Below are 6,612 nucleotides of genomic sequence, written 5' to 3'. Positions count from 1 at the left end.
ACATTCTAAAGTACATTCTACAGTACATTCTGCAGTACATTCTACAGTACATTCTAAAGTACATTCTGCAGTACATTCTACAGTACATTCTACAGTACATTCTAAAGTACATTCTAAAGTACATTCTACAGTACATTCTACAGTACATTCTACAGTACATTCTGCAGTACATTCTACAGTACATTCTGCAGTACATTCTACAGTACATTCTAAAGTACATTCTAAAGTACATTCTGCAGTACATTCTACAGTACATTCTGCAGTACATTCTACAGTACATTCTGCAGTACATTCTACAGTACATTCTAAAGTACATTCTAAAGTACATTCTACAGTACATTCTACAGTACATTCTGCAGTACATTCTACAGTACATTCTAAAGTACATTCTAAAGTACATTCTGCAGTACATTCTACAGTACATTCTGCAGTACATTCTACAGTACATTCTGCAGTACATTCTACAGTACATTCTGCAGTACATTCTAAAGTACATTCTGCAGTACATTCTACAGTACATTCTAAAGTACATTCTGCAGTACATTCTACAGTACATTCTGCAGTACATTCTACAGTACATTCTAAAGTACATTCTAAAGTACATTCTGCAGTACATTCTACAGTACATTCTGCAGTACATTCTACAGTACATTCTGCAGTACATTCTACAGTACATTCTAAAGTACATTCTAAAGTACATTCTACAGTACATTCTACAGTACATTCTACAGTACATTCTACAGTACATTCTAAAGTACATTCTACAGTACATTCTACAGTACATTCTAAAGTTCATTCTAAAGTACATTCTACAGTACATTCTACAGTACATTCTAAAGTACATTCTACAGTACATTCTACAGTACATTCTAAAGTACATTCTACAGTACATTCTAAAGTACATTCTAAAGTACATTCTACAGTATATTCTAAGGTACATTCTACAGTACATTCTACAGTACATTCTACAGTACATTCTACAGTACATTCTACAGTACATTCTACAGTACATTCTAAAGTACATTCTGCAGTACATTCTACAGTACATTCTACAGTACATTCTACAGTACATTCTACAGTACATTCTACAGTACATTCTAAAGTACATTCTGCAGTACATTCTACAGTACATTCTGCAGTACATTCTACAGTACATTCTGCAGTACATTCTACAGTACATTCTAAAGTACATTCTACAGTACATTCTACAGTACATTCTACAGTACATTCTACAGTACATTCTACAGTACATTCTACAGTACATTCTAAAGTACATTCTGCAGTACATTCTACAGTACATTCTGCAGTACATTCTACAGTACATTCTGCAGTACATTCTACAGTACATTCTACAGTACATTCTGCAGTACATTCTAAAGTACATTCTAAAGTACATTCTACAGTACATTCTACAGTACATTCTACAGTACATTCTAAAGTACATTCTAAAGTACATTCTGCAGTACATTCTACAGTACATTCTGCAGTACATTCTACAGTACATTCTACAGTACATTCTGCAGTACATTCTAAAGTACATTCTAAAGTACATTCTACAGTACATTCTACAGTACATTCTAAAGTACATCCTAAAGTACATTCTAAAGTACATTCTACAGTACATTCTACAGTATATTCTAAAGTACATTCTAAAGTACATTCTACAGTACATTCTACAGTACATTCTACAGTATATTCTACAGTACATTCTAAAGTACATTCTAAAGTACATTCTACAGTACATTCTACAGTACATTCTAAAGTACATCCTAAAGTACATTCTAAAGTACATTCTAAAGTACATTCTACAGTACATTCTACAGTACATTCTACAGTACATTCTAAAGTACATTCTAAAGTACATTCTAAAGTACATTCTACAGTACATTCTACAGTACATTCTAAAGTACATCCTAAAGTACATTCTAAAGTACATTCTACAGTACATTCTACAGTACATTCTAAAGTACATCCTAAAGTACATTCTAAAGTACATTCTACAGTACATTCTACAGTACGTTCAAAAGTACATTCTAAAGTACATTCTAAAGTGCATTCTAAAAGTACATTCTAAAATACATTCTAAAAGTACGTTGAAAAGTACATTCTAAAGTACATCTAAAAGTACGTTCTACAGTACATCCTAAAGTACATTCTAAAGTACATTCTACAGTACATTCTACAGTATATTCTAAAGTACATTCTACAGTACATTCTACAGTACATTCTACAGTACATTCTACAGTACATTCTAAAGTACATTCTAAAGTACATTCTACAGTACATTCTACAGTACATTCTAAAGTACATCCTAAAGTACATTCTAAAGTACATTCTACAGTACATTCTACAGTATATTCTAAAGTACATTCTAAAGTACATTCTACAGTACATTCTACAGTACATTCTACAGTATATTCTACAGTACATTCTAAAGTACATTCTAAAGTACATTCTACAGTACATTCTACAGTACATTCTAAAGTACATCCTAAAGTACATTCTAAAGTACATTCTACAGTACATTCTACAGTACATTCTACAGTACATTCTAAAGTACATTCTAAAGTACATTCTACAGTACATTCTACAGTACATTCTACAGTACATTCTAAAGTACATTCTAAAGTACATTCTACAGTACATTCTACAGTACATTCTAAAGTACATCCTAAAGTACATTCTAAAGTACATTCTACAGTACATTCTACAGTACATTCTAAAGTACATCCTAAAGTACATTCTAAAGTACATTCTACAGTACATTCTACAGTACATTCTAAAGTACATCCTAAAGTACATTCTAAAGTACATTCTAAAGTACATTCTACAGTACATTCTACAGTACATTCTACAGTACATACTACAGTACATTCTACAGTATATTCTAAAGTACATTCTAAAGTACATTCTACAGTACATTCTACAGTACATTCTAAAGTACATTCTACAGTACATTCTACAGTACATTCTACAGTACATTCTACAGTATATTCTACAGTACATTCTACAGTACATTCTACAGTACATTCTAAAGTACATTCTACAGTACATTCTAAAGTACATTCTAAAGTACATTCTACAGTACATTCTACAGTACATTCTACAGTACATTCTAAAGTACATTCTACAGTACATTCTAAAGTACATTCTAAAGTACATTCTACAGTACATTCTACAGTACATTCTAAAGTACATTCTACAGTACATTCTACAGTACATTCTAAAGTACATTCTACAGTACATTCTAAAGTACATTCTACAGTACATCCTAAAGTACATTCTACAGTACATTCTAAAGTACATTCTACAGTACATTCTAAAGTACATTCTACAGTACATTCTAAAGTACATTCTAAAGTACATTCTACAGTACATTCTACAGTACATTCTAAAGTACATCCTAAAGTACATTCTAAAGTACATTCTACAGTACATTCTACAGTATTTTCTAAAGTACATTCTACAGTACATTCTACAGTACATTCTACAGTACATTCTACAGTACATTCTAAAGTACATTCTACAGTACATTCTACAGTACATTCTAAAGTACATTCTACAGTACATTCTAAAGTACATCCTAAAGTACATTCTAAAGTACATTCTACAGTACATTCTACAGTATATTCTAAAGTACATTCTAAAGTACATTCTACAGTACATTCTACAGTACATTCTAAAGTACATTCTACAGTACATTCTACAGTACATTCTACAGTACATTCTACAGTATATTCTACAGTACATTCTACAGTACATTCTACAGTACATTCTAAAGTACATTCTACAGTACATTCTAAAGTACATTCTACAGTACATTCTAAAGTACATTCTAAAGTACATTCTACAGTACATTCTACAGTACATTCTACAGTACATTCTAAAGTACATTCTACAGTACATTCTACAGTACATTCTACAGTACATTCTAAAGTACATTCTACAGTACATTCTACAGTACATTCTACAGTACATTCTACAGTACATTCTAAAGTACATTCTACAGTACATCCTAAAGTACATTCTACAGTACATTCTAAAGTACATTCTACAGTACATCCTAAAGTACATTCTACAGTACATTCTAAAGTACATTCTACAGTACATTCTAAAGTACATTCTACAGTACATTCTAAAGTACATTCTACAGTACATTCTAAAGTACATTCTAAAGTACATTCTACAGTACATTCTAAAGTACATTCTACAGTACATTCTACAGTACATTCTACAGTACATTCTAAAGTACATTCTACAGTACATTCTACAGTACATTCTACAGTACATTCTATAGTACATTCTACAGTACATTCTAAAGTACATTCTAAAGTACATTCTACAGTACATTCTAAAGTACATTCTAAAGTACATTCTACAGTACATTCTACAGTACATTCTAAAGTACATCCTAAAGTACATTCTAAAGTACATTCTACAGTACATTCTACAGTATATTCTAAAGTACATTCTAAAGTACATTCTACAGTACATTCTACAGTACATTCTAAAGTACATCCTAAAGTACATTCTAAAGTATATTCTACAGTACATTCTACAGTACATTCTAAAGTACATTCTACAGTACATTCTACAGTACATTCTACAGTACATCCTAAAGTACATTCTAAAGTATATTCTAAAGTACATTCTAAAAGTACATTCTAAAACACATTCTAAAAGAACTTTCAAAAGTACATTCTAAAGTACATTCAAAAGTACGTTCTAAACTATGTTCTAAAGTACATTCTAAAAGTACGTTCAAAAGTACATTCTAAAGTACATTCTAAAGTACATTCTAAAAGTACATTCTAAAATACATTTCAAAGTACATTCTAAAAGTACATTCTAAAAGTACATTCTAAAATACATTCTAAAAGAACTTTCAAAAGTACATTCTAAAGTACATTCTAAAGTAAATGCTAAAGTACATTCTAAAGTACATTCAAAAGTACGTTCCAAAGTATGTTCTAAAGTACATTCTAAAAGTACGTTCAAAAGTACATTCTAAAGTACATTCTAAAAGTACATTCTAAAACACATTCTAAAAGTACATTCTAAAACACATTCTAAAAGAACTTTCAAAAGTACATTCTAAAGTACATTCTAAAGTAAATGCTAAAGTACATTCTAAAGTACATTCAAAAGTACGTTCCAAAGTATGTTCTAAAGTACATTCTAAAAGTACGTTCAAAAGTACATTCTACAGTACATTCTAAAGTACATTCTAAAGTACATTCTAAAGTACATTCAAAACTACATTCAAAACTACATTCTAAAGTATATTCTAAAGTACATTCTAAAAGTACGGTCTAAAATACATTCTAAAAGTACGTTCAAAACTACATTCAAAACTACATTCTAAAGTATATTCTAAAGTACATTCTAAAAGTACGTTCAAAAGTACATTCTAAAGTACATTCTAAAGTGCATTCTAAAAGTACATTCTAAAATACATTCTAAAAGTACGTTGAAAAGTACATTCTAAAGTACATCTAAAAGTACGTTCTACAGTACATTCTAAAGTACATTCTAAAGTACATTCGAAAAGTGCATTCTAAAATACATTCTAAAAGTTTGTTCAAAAGTACATTCAAAAGTACATTCTAAAGTACATTCTAAAGTACATTCAAAAGTCCGTTCTAAAGTATATTCTAAAGTACATTCAAAAGTACATTCTAAAGTACATTCAAAAGTATATTCTAAAGTACATTCTAAAAGTACATTCTAAAATTCATTTTAAAGTACATTCTAAAAGTACATTCTAAAATACGTTCTAAAAGTACGTTCAAAAGTACATTCTAAATTGCATTCTAAAGTACATTCTAAAACACATTCTAAAAGTATGTTCAAAATTACATTCTAAAGTACATTCTAAAAGTACATTCAAAAGTACATTCTAAAGTACATTCTAAAAGTACATTCTAAAATACATTCTAAAGTACGTTCAAAAGTACATTCTACAGTACATTCTAAAGTACATTCTAAAAGTACATTCTAAAATACATTTTAAAGTACATTCTAAAAGTACATTCTAAAATACATTCTAAAAGTACGTTCAAAAGTACATTCTAAGGTACATTCTAAAGTACATTCAAAAGTATATTCTAAAGTACATTCAAAAGTACATTCTACAGTACATTTTAAAGTACATTCTAAAGTACATTCAAAAGTACATTCAAAAATACATTCTAAAGTACGTTCTAAAGTACATTCTAAAGTAAATTCTAAAAGTCCGTTCTAAAGTATATTCTAAAGTACATTCAAAAGTATATTCTAAAGTACATTCTAAAAGTACATTCTAAAATACATTTTAAAGTACATTCTAAAAGTACATTCTAAAATACGTTCTAAAAGTACGTTCAAAAGTACATTCTAAATTGCATTCTAAAGTACATTCTAAAACACATTCTAAAAGTATGTTCAAAATTACATTCTAAAGTACATTCAAAAGTACATTCTAAAGTACATTCTAAAAGTACATTCTAAAATACATTCTAAAGTACATTCTAAAATACATTCTAAAAGTACGTTCAAAAGTACATTCTACAGTACATTCTAAAGTACATTCTAAAAGTACATTCTAAAATACATTTTAAAGTACATTCTAAA

This window comes from Eucyclogobius newberryi, unplaced genomic scaffold (assembly GCF_026437365.1).
Source record: "Eucyclogobius newberryi isolate DKJ021-1_F unplaced genomic scaffold, fEucNew1.0.hap1 SCAF_26, whole genome shotgun sequence".
Classification (NCBI taxonomy): domain Eukaryota; kingdom Metazoa; phylum Chordata; class Actinopteri; order Gobiiformes; family Gobiidae; genus Eucyclogobius; species Eucyclogobius newberryi.
Note: the sequence above shows the minus strand (reverse complement) of the source record.